Raw genomic sequence first — 11,794 nt, 5'->3', positions numbered from 1 at the left:
AGAGGGTTAAAACTCAGTGAAAAAGTGTAGAATGACGTCCAATTGACGTCATATTTATAGGGATGAGGCGCAATACGGCCTCTGGGGGTCAATACGGTCCGTATTGAAGTTTTGAACTACAATACGGCCGTATTGAATTCAATACGGCCGTATTGAAGTTCAAAAAACCTCAATACGGCCGTATTGAAGTTCAGTGCAGCCGTATTGAAGTTCAGTGCAGCCGTATTGAATTCAATGCAGCCGTATTGAAGTTCAGAAACTTCAATACGGCCGTATTGAGTTCAGTGCGGCCGTATTGTAGTTTAAAATGTTCAATACGGCCGTACTGAACTTTTGGGAGGCCGTATTGGGCTTCATTCCCTCCACTTTCTTATTTTTTGCTACTCTAAGACCTCTAAACCTACAGATTGTCGTCCCACGGTCTTCTAAGAGTCCCTTTGGCTGACTTTCCTTTGATCTTCGAGAGTCTTCGAGTCTTATTTCCGACCCGGACAATTTTAGGGGTCTACAGGCCTAAGCCTTTCTAACACCAAAAATAGGTCCAATAGCCACAAAAATATGTCTAGGTTTTTGTTCCCACCCTAATCAAATACCTTAGCCCAAAAATAAAATCCTATGATCTAAAGCACCCCATAATACAAGGGTAAAATGGGAAATACAAAAGAAAATAAATCCTATGACTAAGATACCCCAAAATACAAGGGTAAAATTGGAAATACAAGTAAAATAAATTCTAAGACTAAAATACCCCAAAATACAAGGGTAAAATAGGAAATCAAATACAAGGACAAAATAGGAATAAATGCTATGCTGAGAAAATCTTAGGAGCTAAGGCCCAAAAGTGGGGTCACTCCTCGTATGGTTTATTTTTCAACACTAACCCATTCCTTTTGCCTCCTTCAATACATCACCTCTTGGAATTCTTGGCCTTAGTGTTATTCCATCATTCCCCCTCTCTTGAAAAGGATTTGACCTCAAATCAAGAGGTTCTTCATGGTGGGCATCATGACCAACAAAAAAATAAAAATAAGCATTAGAGGTAATAGTATATGATAGAAATGGGAAGTGTATCCTAAGAGGAGTTCCCCTAAAAATGCTAAAAAAGATTGTCTAAATTAAAAGGACTAGACTCTTTAATGCAAAAGATAGGATCCTCCCCATGGTGAAGTCTAAGTGTATAACTAAAATCTAAAAATGTAAAAAGACTAAAACTATAGCACACTAATGCATTAGTCCTAAAAACTAAAATGTCTTCTTGGAGGTACCCAATGTAGTGACCTAGGTATGTATTGGAAAATAAAGAAAACTTAACTAAAAAATTACCTAAACAGCTTTGTATTGCATAATTTGTTAGATACATATGATAAAAAAGGTGTTAAGAGAAGTCTAGAAAACTCATATAATCTAAGTTTGTCTTGTAGGGAAGTAACCAAGTTAAGTTCAAATAAGTGTGAACTTCCTTCAAGATCAAAAATAGAAGATACAACACCATGAGATGTATCCAACAAACCATACAAACCAAAAGTTGGGTTCTTTATGAAGGGAACTAAAGTGGAAAGAGTCTTAAAGAAGGAAGGCTTATCATCCTTGGGCACCACCAAGGAAGTAGCACAAGAAGTGGGACTAAGTGAATTCCACTTCTTCTTCACTAAATCTTGAAGTTGAGATTTTTTTTCTTTAAAAAGGATTTGTTTTTGAATCTCCACTTCATGACTAGTGGCAATGTGAAAGAAAGAGTTAAGGTCTTGATGAATGAAGAGAGTCTTTTTTAAATCATTTTCAATGGGAAAGTGACTCTCTTCAAGCATAAGCCCTTTGGAAGAAACATTATCCTCCTTACTCTTCTCTAAGAGTGTTGGTTGTTATTTTTCTTGTTCTAACCACTCTTTAACCCTCTCTATACTTTTCTTATTTTTTTCTTTCTTTTCTTTTTCTTTGCTTCTAAGTTCTTCCTCTCTTTTTGTATTTTCTTCCTCATGCATACTCTTAGGGATTCTAACCTCTTTGTATTTTTGATACCTAGTTGGGAAAACCCTAGGTTTGGATCCACTAGTTTCTCTCCCCTCAACTAATTTTGCAAGTAATTGTTTTATTTCCTCCTTATTCCTAGCATTTTATTTTCCCCTCTTTCTAATTTCTTCCTCTCTTTTTATGTGTTCCTCTTCTTTTTTTCTTATGTACTATTTTAACTCTCTAATCTCATCTCTAATACTAGACATAGTACTACAAGAATTATGACCATGTACACTAGAATGAGTACTCATCTTTGATCTAGAAAAGGTTTTCACAAATTTGTTTTCAAAAGGTTGGTAAAAAGGTTTTCACAAAGAATGAGTGATAAAAAGGTTTTCAAGATGCAAGATTGGTATGAAAAGGCCTAAGTATACAAATTGAACTATCAAGGGAGGTGGACTACTAAGAATCACTTAAAAACCAAGCCTTTTCAAGTAAAAATTACTAAGCCTTTTCACACTTTTCTCACAAAACAATTTTTTTTGCACAAAATTTATGTGTGTGTGTTGTGCACGCCCCCCTAGTAGGCAAATGAAACCTTCTAAATGAAACAAATAAACAAACTAAAGTCCTAGGAAAATATACTACCAAAGCTTTAAAGCATTCAAAGGAAAGCACTTAAAGCATATGCTAGTCGGTTTCCTAGGTGAAGGTTTTCAAATCACCTTCAAACTACACGAAAATACCACCCAAAAAATGAAGAGGTTTAAAATGGCCAATTACCATTCTTGATTACAATGGAGGGAATCTTACATGGAGAATCTTACCAGCGAGAGTTTAAAGAAGTAATCTTAAAAGATTTCAACTAACAATTCAAGGTGTTGGCGGACCTAATGAAGTAATTATTGTACATTTTCAAATAGTATTCTCTATTAAAGGATTAGTTACAATTTACGTGGAATAATCAAAAGAGCAAATAAAGTCACTTGATATTTTTTGGTTAAACTTCATATTCTTTTATCCCTTGTCATTGTTTCATGCGGATATAGTGTAGGCTTTGGAGGTATTTCTAGGCTACCAATGTCTCCTTCTAACATTTCCACTACTTTGTTCATTGAGGGACGATCATTTGGTTTCAATTGTATACACCAAAGTGCAATCATGAACATCTTTTTTGCTATTTCCTTTTCCTCTTTTGTGACATCTTCCATTTCTATATCTTTCTCTTCCTCAAGATTTTTATAAATCCAAAATGGAAAGTAGAGTTGGCTTGAATGCTCTGCATTAGGATTTAGGTTTTTCCTCTTACTTGCCATCTCCATCAAAAGCATTCCAAAGCTATAAACATCAGCTTTATGGGATATCCCCCCAATATTTTTATAAAATAATTCTGGAGCCATATACCCAATTGTCCCTCTTACACCTGTCATTGTGACAATGTTATTATCTATTGGGTATAACTTTGCCAGCCCAAAGTCAGAGACTTTTGGATTGAAATTTTCATCCAACAGGATGTTGTGGGGCTTGATATCAAAATGCAAAATTTGCATCTCACACCCATGATGGAGATAAGCAATCCCACGAGCCACTCCAATTGATATATTATATATTTTATCATAACTTAAATTTACACTTCCATCTTTGGAAAAAATAAATTTATCAAGAGATCCATTTGGCATGAATTCATAAACAAGAGTACGTTTTGACCCCTCAACACAAAATCCAATTAATTGCACTATATTCTGATGATGTATTCTTCCGATTGTTGCAACTTCACTAATAAAATCTTGTCCATTTCCTTTTGATTTACCTAACATTTTAATTGCAACATGTGGCCCACTACGCAACTTTCCTTTGAACACAGAGCCATATCCTCCTTCACCCAACTTGTCTTTGAAAGCTCCACCCATTTTCTTAATTTCTTTGTATGAATATCTAATAGGCATCAAGTTATTGTGTTGTAGATAGTTTTCAATACTTTCAAACATTGATGAATGTCTTTTCCTCCATTTGTATATTAAAAACACAATAACCATTGGCATCCCAAACAAAAATTTGCATGTCCATGATATAAAGACCAATGAGGCAATAGCTGCAAGAAAATTTTTAGTTAAGTTAATAAATATCATGATAAAGAATCATTTGATTACTTCATTAATAATAAAGATTCCACATCAACTAGTTCTCACCTTACAAATCGATTATGTAATGTTGATTTAGGACCAAAGTCTACTATCTTAAGAGAAGATAAAAAAATATCATTGCCATCATTGTTAATCTTATTATGTTACCCGTTATCATGTTGTTAGCAAACCACCTACAAATGTTCACCATAAGCCTAACAACAATTACTAGATCATAAGCTCTAGTATTGACTTAAGAATGTGGATTTAAGTAAAATATCGATTTGGCTTTTAAAACATACACTAACATATATCCATTTAGATAGTAATATTACAAAAAATAGTTTTGAACTTAAACAATATCAATCAACATGGTTGTTGACATTGGTATGTAGGAGTAAATTGTAACATCTTGATTTTTTAAGTTAAAAATAAAATAAGTTGTTTAAATAAAAGTTATATTATGAACTAAATTATTTTATTCAATTGAGTCTATAATTAAATATTTTTTTTAATAAATAAAAGAAAATAAAATAGGTAGTGGGTTAGAAAAGAGCCATGGATTGGACTCTAGAGTCTAACGTAGAGACTTACTAAAAAAACAAGGTTAGGTCATGTTACACATCTATTCTAAACCCTAAAAGTGAGTGCAACAAAAACCCTAGAAGGAAACATCGAAGAGCAAGTATAGTAGCATTAGAGATGTTGGGAGAGTATGTCTGTGCCTATGCCTCAAAAGTTATTATTTGAGGTAAAGGGGAGTGGGAATGTCTTATTCTTGGACACGTATGAGGGGTAAGGGTAGTGAGGCAATCCTTGAGCCTTTTAGGTTGTTAGTTGGATTTTTTTTATTCCTATGAGAATAATCTAATAATTGAAACTAATGTATGATGATTGTTGGTGAAAATTTTGTTACTAAATTAATCATGTGTTGAATTGAATTGTACAAGGGTTGGGGTTTGTGGAGAAAAGATAAAGATTAGAAAGTGGGGTTGATGGAGGACCATCCACAAACAGTTTACACTTAAAGACCATTGGACCTTTGACTAGGTCCATGGTTAGGAAGCTAGAGGAAGCTTCTATAGAGGAGGTGTTTCTTAGACCTATGCTCTATAAAAGTATTAAGTATGATTCCTCTTTTTAGTTTCATAGTCTCTATTGTACATACCTTGTATAATTTAAGTTCTTTTACCTTGTATATAGTAGATACTTGTATAGGCTTATTTTTTCCTTTGTATTTGTAAGGAACCTTTATCTTTCTTTGCAGGTCATACCCTTAGGATTTTAGGGTATGTTTCTTAGAGAATTTTACTTCATTTGACCTTGTATTAAGGGTCATAGATTTTCATATTTTTAGTTTTAGTAGTGGGGTAGCAAGTAGCAAATGTGTAGGTGAAGATAGTAATTGGGCCTTTAGTGGGCCTAGGCCAAATTTTACATGTTAGACTTGTTTTTCTCCATTTAATCCAAGGAATTGATTTAACTAGGTCTCACCATCATTTGGTGAACCTAACTAAACCAATTCCAAGATTTTGGATTGGACTAGATGAAGCAAAACAAGCCTTGGCCACCCACCCTTCTCCATGGCTAGAATTAGTAGCTTCTCCAACACATTTTGTCTTTTGGCTTGCCAAGCGGACAAGGTGACACTTGACACTATGATTGACCCTTTTAGGTCTAAGTGTATTCTCTTTGTCTCCTAAGAGACAAGGTGACACGTGGTACTCTATGATTGGATAATCTAGAGCTAAGTGTCCCTACCTTGTCTCTACCTTATCTAGCTTACACTACAAGCTTCTCCATTACTATATATAGGTTATTTCACTTGTAAAACTCACTTTTGGATGATATATGAGATTTTGCCAAGTTTTCTATTAAGAATTCTCTCTTTCAAAATTCTAAATTCTCTCTTTGATTTTTTCAATTCTCTTATCCTCTTCCTAAGAGTGTGGTGAGAGTTGAAGTGGGTTATCTTCTATCTTGAAGTGACACGACTTGAAGAAAGTTCCTCACCTTTGAAGGTGAAACTAGAGGTCTTTTCCTTTATTGGAGATCCTGGATAAGCTTAAGGAGTATCATGAAGCAAAAGATCTAGGAAGGAACTTGAAGGAGAAGCCATATCAATTCCTCAATAAGGTTTCCATCATTTGGCATCAAGATCAAGGTCTTCATGGTAAACACTTTCCTTAAGCTTCCTTGTATGTTTTGGTTCAATTGAAACACTTTGTTTAGTGTCTTGATTCGTGCTATATGTTTTTTTCTTGATTGTGTAATGTTTGTATGGTTTATAACTGTTCTTGTATCACAACTATAAATCTACAGAACAATTCAAATTGTCTTGCATGTTTTTGATTTATACATTAATATTTGTGAATCAATCTTGTTGTTTGCTTTTAGGATATTCTTGTACCCGTATCTTAATGTTTTAGGTTTGCTTATATCTTGTTGAAACTCCAAAATATTCGATCAAAAGAAACTACAAAGAAAAACAAGTAGTTGAATGCATTTTTCATTTCTTAATATCCTAGTTTAATTTGTCTTAGAATTCTTGTGTTGTTGCTTTACTTGTCTTTACTTATCTTGTGTGCCTTTTTCTTTTGAAATCTATAAACACTGGTCTCTGTTTAGGTTTGGTTATATTGCTGGTTGCACATGTAATTACTCTTAGAAGTTTTCATTGAATGATTCATATGCATGTTATTAGACTAACATGTTCTAGTGTCAATTTTTGTGAACTTCACTTGCTAACTCTTATAAATTAAGGCCAGAAATTCCTTGTGTCTTTTGTGCTTTGTTTGAGAAAAAGAATCAGATTAGGAAGTGTAAAATGAAAATTAAAGAAAGTGTACAAAAAAGAGAACAAACTAGAAGCAAAACTAGTTACTAGTAATATAAAAACTTGTCTAGTACACTTATACTTCCTATACCTCTTTTCCACAACTTGTAAACCTTTTTTAATTCATTATTAAGCCTATATTTTAGTGCTCATGTTCAGTGTAAAAAAAAAAAACCAAGAAGAAAACAAAAGAAAAATAAAACAAAAGGAAAGCTAGAAAAACAAAAGTGTAAAACAAGTTTAGAGCACTTGACACTATAATTTTTTGTGTATTTTTCCTTTGGTTTAATCTCTATCTAGTGGCTAGAAACATACTAATAACTCTCAAAATTTTAGCACAATTTTTTTATTATTTTGTAATCAACTTTAGTACAATTTCTAGGACTATTCTTTTGAAAGCTAGTGTTGAAATTGTCCTTTAATTGTTGATTTGTGTCTTTTAATATTCTTTGAGTTTGTCACATTAATTCTTACTTGAGTTTAGCCTCTTCTAATTTTTCTTTTTAGTCTTGATTTTATTGGCTTCCACTCTCTCTTGTTGGTTGTTATCTCTTGTGATGGAATCATGCCAAGGCCAAAAAGACCAAGAGGTGATACATTGAACGACCCAAGATGAATGGGTTAATCTTGAAGACCTTTCATATGATTATATATAGTAATTCCTTGTATAGTTCATTCTGCCTTCGTATTTGTGAGGCACTTTCTTTCTTTTATTATAGGATATTCCTTTGAGTATTTAGGGTATGTTACTTGGAGACTTTTTCTCTATTTGACCTTGTATTAAGGGTCATTAATTTTCATATTTTTAGTAGTAGAAGTGGGGTGTCAAATAACAAGGTGTGTAGATGTAACTAGTAATTGGGCCAGGAATGGGCCTAGGCTAAATTTTATATATTGGGCTTGTTTTCCTCCATTTTTTTTCAAGTAATTGATTTAGCTAGGTCTCACCATCATTTGGTGAACCTGACTAAATCAACTCCAAGATTTTTGGATTGGATTAGATATGGGAAAACTCCATTGGCGCCTAGCTTCCTTCACACTTGGGAAGCTTGTGCTATACGCTTCTAACTTAGCTTGCTTCCCAAGCTTCTAAGTTAGAAGCTTGCTCCACAAGCCTCCTAAACCAACTAAGTCAGTCAAGCTTGACTAACCATGGTTCTCTTGAACCATAGTTAGTCTAGCTTGCACCACAAGCTTCTCCCCACTATATAAGTCTTTTCCTTGGCTTTGTAATTACTTTTGACATTTATGAGATTAGAATTCAGAAAATTCTCTCTCTCAAGAGTCCAAAACCATGGAGAACTTTCTCTCCTTAAGAACCTTCACAAGGGAATCCTTTCTTTGTGCCTTGCTTCATTAAACTTCTTCTTTTCCTTCAAGAAGAGTGCGCCACCATTGTTGTTTCCTTTAAGCTCTTGGAGCTGGAACCTCAATCTGTGAAGATCCTTCAACCTCAAGAGAATATTGGACTTGAAGATGGAGCTATATTGAATAACCTTAATCACTTCAACTAGACGTGTACATCATTTTTGGTATCTAGAGCCATGGTTGCTCTTGAGGTTATGTGTTCCTTTCTTTTCTCTTAAAATTCTCGTTCATGTGTTGTCTTCTTTCTTGTCTTGTCATGTTTGTTGTATAGATCTAATTTTTTTGACATATTTTTGATAGATCTACATGTCTCATTGTTTGTTTGGTTCATAAATTTGCTTGTTCCTTTAATCATGAACCAAACCGTGTGGTGCTTTAGGTTCTTGTGTTTGTGCCTTTTTATTTTTCTTGAGTCATTTTCTTAAATCCTAATCTGTGTATGAACAACATTATTAGCATGTGTTTTTTATTTGTGAAGTTGATGGAAAACCTAGGAAAAGTGATGGATGATCTTCTCCACGGATTTGCTTAGGCCGGATCTTCTTCAATGGAGGCTTGATTCTTCAACTCAAGACACTTAGAAGCTTAAGAACTCACGGATGCACTCAACCTAGAACTAGGAGGGAAGCATCCAAGCTCAAGCATCAATGGAGAGCACACTTCAAAGAGGAGGATTCTAAGGTGAAATCCTAAGGTTTTGAAGATGAACTCTAAGGTGACTTTGAAAGGGGAAACTCGGCCAAAGGCTCTCAAATTTCATTCAATATTCAAAGTGAGTACAAAAGATGAGAGGAGGGAATGTCGCCACCGGCCCGAAACGGGCTTTCGGCATTCGCGAAGGATGGTTGGACTCTTTTATTTGTTTAAAAATATGGATTGCTAGAATGACTTATTCTCAAACTGAGACCTTGTCAAACGAGCAATTTTATTAAAAGGCTCACCAATCCATGTTAATCCCAAGCGGGACCCTCCATGGATTAGCGGTTTTCATAAAAAGGAAGGGTTCATGGAGTCGCCACCAATGTTTTACTCAAAACATTGGAAAAAGAAGTTTAAGGCAATCGATTCAAAAATCAACTTCGGCCATGACAACCAGAGTCGGGTAAGGGAGTCGGTTACGCGTGGGGAAGGTGTTAGCACCCCACAGCGCCCCTTTCAGGTTCCCTATGACAGATTATTTCTAAAAAATAATAGTGCGAAATTACTAAATTACCCCTATTTATTCTAAACAATTATAACTTAACTATCTACATGATGACAGTTAAATATACACACAGAAAGCAGTAAAAGGAAGGTCTTAAGAAGAAACCTTTGAAGCGTGCTTTTATATTCAAGTAAAACTGGGAAGCTTTTTGGCGTTCCCTCGCTCTACAAGCCCGCTCGCTCCCTCCTAGAAAATTTTAACTATGGAAATCCGGAGGATTTCCCTTCGACTCAGTTCGAGACTCAAGCAAAAAGCTCAGAACTCGAGAACTTTGTCGGATCAACTCTCCGAGTGATTTCTAGGCAGAGCACTGCTCAAAAAAACCCAGAATACTCAAGAAGAGGGTTAAAACTCAGTGTAAAAGTGTCAAATGACGTCCAAATGACGTCTTATTTATAGGGAACAGGCGCAATACGGGCCCTGGAGTCAATACGGTCCGTATTGAAGTTTTGAACTACAATACGGCCGTATTGAGTTCAGTGCGGCTGTATTGAAGTTCAGAAACTTCAATACGGCCGTATTGAGTTCAGTGCGGCTGTATTGAAGTTCAGAAACTTCAATACGGCCGTATTGAGGTCAGTGCGGCTGTATTGAAGTTCAGAAACTTCAATACGGCCGTATTGAGTTCAGTGCGGCCGTATTGTAGTTCAAAATGTTCAATACGGCCGTACTGAACTTTTGGGAGGCCGTATTGGGCTTTATTCCCTCCACTTCCTTATTTTGAGCTATTATAAGACCTCTAGACCTACAGAGAATCCTCCTAGGGCCTTCCATGAGTCCTTCTGGTGTACCGTTTGATAAGTAAAGGGGTCTACAGCTGCCCCCCCTTTACTTAGTCAAACGGCCTTTTGGTGTACCGTTTAATAAGTAAAGGAGTTGACCCAATTGTCCGGGGAATAAGCCATCCTTCCGACTTGTAGTGTCTTCAGGTGGGAAAATTGTTGAGTAGCCTCTCCAGGTTGAGTTTGCCCTCTCCAGGGTGAGTATTAGTCGTCGCCTCTCCAGGCTCATTGCATACCTCGGTGCTCTGGACATCTGGGTAGCTGAGTAACGCCTCTCCAGGCTTGTGCATACCTCGGTGCTCTGGACATCTGGGTAGCTGAGTATTGCCTCTCCAGGCTTGTGCATACCTCGGTGCTCTGGACATCTGGGTAGCTGAGTATTGCCTCTCCAGGCTTGTGCATACCTCGGTGCTCTGGACATCTGGGTAGCTAAGTATTGCCTCTCCAGGCTTTGTGCATACCTCGGTGCTCTGGACATCTGGGTAGCTGAGTATTGCCTCTCCAGGCTTGTGCATACCTCGGTGCTCTGGACATCTGGGTAGCTAAGTATTGCCTCTCCAGGCTTTGTGCATACCTCGGTGTTCTGGACATCTGGGTAGCGTGAGTTTGCCCTCTCCAGGGATTTGTGATAGTTTTGTCTCCACAGTCCACGATGCTGCTTCGACGATTGTTTTTGATTTTTGTGCCACTGAGGGCTGGATAACGCAGGGATCCGTCTAGGGGATGTGCAGTTACTCATAGGTTCTTGTGTCCCAACTTTCCATTGCGTAGTTGGTACCCATTGAGGAATTTCTGTTTCCTTGGGGTGTAGACACGAAGATGCTCTTTCTGATGTGAGCGATGCCTTATGATTGGCTGACGTCCTTTTGACGGTGGTGGAGTATCCCGATTATCCTTATTCGGGTATCTCTTTTGGGTTTTCTTGGTTTTATTGCCTCTGCGTAGGCTGTTATCCGCTGAGGGATTCTGTCGTTAATTTTGTCTAGCCTCTTCTGTTAGGCATATTATCTTGATGTTCAATGATTGGCTGAAAAGCCAAATTCCGCTTGGGGAATTGTTATTGATCCTTTTTTTTTTTTTTGGGTTTTCCTTTTTGAAGGAGTGCCTCTTGTGTAGGCGACTGGGGATTTGAAGTTCTTATGTATCCCAGAGTATTATTTAGAAAGCCTCTTCAGGCTTAGCTTCACTCTTCGTTTGAGTTGGAAAGCTATCTTCCACTGAGGAAGTTTAAATCCTTTGACTTGGATATTTTGTTTGGATGATCGCGCTTCCATTGGGGATTTTGACGATCTTGCTTTGATAGCTCTCGCTGGGGATTTGTTCCATGAGCTTAAGCTGAGGTTTCTCTGGGGAGTATTATTTCTGCGAGCCTCTCCAGGCTCAGTTATTCTGAGAGAGTATTATTTCGGCGAGCCTCTCCAGGCTCAGTTATTCTGAGAGAGTATTATTTCAGCAAGCCTCTCCAGGCTCAGTTATTCTGAGAGAGTATTATTTCAGCAAGCCTCTCCAGGCTCAGTTATTCTGTTGA

General features: G+C 36.7%; 1 pseudogene; it reads right to left on the bottom strand.

Annotated features, from left to right (window-relative positions):
* Positions 1-2,494: 2,494 nt before the first annotated feature.
* Positions 2,495-10,565, bottom strand: LOC109799265 (rust resistance kinase Lr10 pseudogene; annotated as a pseudogene).
* Positions 10,566-11,794: the final 1,229 nt, after the last annotated feature.

Source organism: Cajanus cajan, chromosome 9, assembly GCF_000230855.2.
Source record: "Cajanus cajan strain Asha chromosome 9, NIPB_CcT2T_4, whole genome shotgun sequence".
Classification (NCBI taxonomy): domain Eukaryota; kingdom Viridiplantae; phylum Streptophyta; class Magnoliopsida; order Fabales; family Fabaceae; genus Cajanus; species Cajanus cajan.
The sequence above is the reverse complement of the archived record's forward strand: the minus strand, read 5'-3'. Positions and strand labels throughout refer to the sequence as shown.